The sequence below is a fragment of the Bos indicus x Bos taurus genome, chromosome 10 (genome assembly GCF_003369695.1).
Source record: "Bos indicus x Bos taurus breed Angus x Brahman F1 hybrid chromosome 10, Bos_hybrid_MaternalHap_v2.0, whole genome shotgun sequence".
Lineage (NCBI taxonomy): Eukaryota > Metazoa > Chordata > Mammalia > Artiodactyla > Bovidae > Bos > Bos indicus x Bos taurus.
The window spans coordinates 74,448,742-74,451,133 of NC_040085.1; the positions used below are offsets into that span (position 1 = coordinate 74,448,742).

At 56.7% G+C, this 2,392-nt stretch overlaps 1 long non-coding RNA gene across 1 annotated transcript; it reads right to left on the reverse strand.

Moving 5' to 3' along the window:
• Nucleotides 1–391: 391 nt before the first annotated feature.
• LOC113899026 lies at nt 392–2,095 on the reverse strand. The gene is made up of 2 exons (XR_003512814.1): nt 1,695–2,095; nt 392–1,156 (listed from the first exon to the last, which is right to left on the reverse strand). It is a non-coding gene; the product is annotated as an uncharacterized LOC113899026 (long non-coding RNA).
• Nucleotides 2,096–2,392: the final 297 nt, after the last annotated feature.

Sequence of the window (2,392 nt, forward strand, 5' to 3'; positions counted from 1 at the left end):
TGTGGGTGAGGCATGAAAGGGGTTTTCTGGAGTCTTTCGTGGGGGCACTTGGGCTTTTTCTTTTAAAAGGAAAAAAGCAAAAACTCTTCCTTTAGCTTTGACCTTCTCCAAGACTGTCAAGGCACTTTCTTTTCTGTCTCATCTTGAGATGGCAGCCTGAAATCACAGCCTCAAGCCCAATCAGACACACAGACTTTCCTTTGCTGGTCCTTGGGGCCAGCCTTCACATGTCACAGGCTCCAACCCCACGGCCACACAGAGGAAGCAGCAAGAACACTTGGAGCTCAGTGGTTAGTTAGTCCTCTTGGTCAGCTAGGACCCATGGGGTTTTTTTTCCTATGGCACTTTGGTGTTTCCACTAAAAATAACAAAGCAATGAAACACAAAAGGATTCCATCACAGGGCTTAATAAAACCCATTACATGTTCCTTCGCTCAAGGTTCAAAATATTTGGAAAATTCGTTTACAACACCAAAACCATTCAATAATCTCTTGACTCTTGGAATAACCCTTTCCTGTATGACCTACATATGGGAGGGGCCAAGTGGGGTGCAAAGACCACCGTCACACAGTCCCTACCCTCCTGGTGCCCACAGTTCAGAGAGGAGAGAGGAAAACAGGAGCTCCTACAGCAGAGGCCAGTGGAACCACAGGTGGGCAGGGAGGGAAAAGACAGGCTCTGCTGGAAATGAGGGGGGAAATGGAGGATAGTTTCCTGATGGAGCTTATATTTAAGCTGGATCTTGAACCGATGCTATTAAGAAGAAAGGATATGCGAAGAGCTGAAAAGTACTCAAATGACAGACAATATCAATCTGTGAACCAGGTCAGATACAAGACCATGGGACTGGTGGAGGCTGGAGGGCCTATGGTTCCTCAAATGGCATTCAGAAAGGCGGCTAAAGTCCTCACGGTGGAGAGGAGCTCAAAGGAGCAAGCCACTTCAATTCCGCTTCAGCTGCGAGTCCCTGGCTTGGCTTGGAGACGGGCCTGCGTGTGAAGAAGCTGCTGTTTATGCTGTGAGATACACTTGTCTGGGGAGGGGGCGCGGACAGACGCTGGGCTAGTCCCAGACACCTGAAGACGACCACCACCGGGAGCGACCACCACCGGGAGCAACGTTTGGTGCCTGTTCGCTGCCTCTAGCTTTCTGATCCTGGAATAAGGGGCAAAGAAGGAAGGAGTGACTTTAACAAACCCAATTCACTTAAAAAGGCTCGGGCTCCTGATGCTATATAGAATATGGGATGGGGTTTCCAAAGACCACCACCACCCCGGGGGGAGTTGCCAGGATCTAAGGTTTTCTTCTAGGTCTTGGAAATTCCTGCTCCGCCCCCCGTGGCATCGCAGCTTCCAACCCTCAAGGTGCCCTCGCCGCCGCGCTGGGCCGGGCGCCGCGGCCACGACGGGGTTAAGGCGCCGCCAAGATGGCCGCCTTGTTTTGCACTTCTGAAGGGGTCACGCGGGAGGCTGCCCTTTGCCTCCGGGGAGGCAGTCAAGGTCCCGCCGCCCTCCCCGGGCGGGCGCTCTGCCCTCAGCGGCCGGACGGCGCCTCCTCCCCTGCGCGTCCCGCACTTTCGGGGCCGCTGAACTTTCCAGGCCCCAAGCGAGCCAAACTCCCAACCTTCCAGGCAGCAGGCCTGGCCTTGGATGGGGCGAGGCAGGGAGGGCCCCCCACCCACCCTCGGCGATACCCGGGCCGGGGGTGCGCTCCAGCCGGGCCCCTTCGGCCTCTGAGAACGTCTGGAGGCCCTGTGAGCCGAGACCACAGCCTGGGCCGCGATTCCTACTTCTTGTCTCTTGCCTGAAGCCGCCCCTGCAGTCTCCCGGAAGGCCTCCGAAGGCTGCTCCCGCCTGCAACCGGGCAGGGGCGCGATGCACGTGGTCGCACTGCCCTCCAGTGGCCGGTGTGCCGAACAGCACGGCGGGCCGGGGCAGGGGTCCGGGTGATGAGCCAGTGTCCCGTACACTCGGCCGGCCGGCCCGCCTTAGAAAAGGGCTCCCCCTTGCTGCTTTTGAAGACGTGGCCTTGCTCATCCCCAGTGCCTTTTATAGGCGGCCCTTTGCCGCGGTGGCCACTAATCCAACAACAGGGCATTTGCTTCCGCCAGTGGTTCTTGAACTCTTGTGTGCCCCCTTCTGGGTGCCCAGTTGCTTCAAACCCAGATTGCTAGACCCTACACCCAAAGTCAGGGAATCTGCATTTCCTTGCTAACAAGTTCCCAGGAGCCGCTCCTGGGGAGACGTTTATAGAACCACTGGCCCAGGGGCTCCTCCTGTCCTGAGGATCCTGTTATTCACTCATTGGGTATGTGATACGCCCTGCTGGGCGCTGAAGACCAGAAGTGACCGTCACCAAGTTCCCACCTCACCAGGCCCCCTATAACAGAAA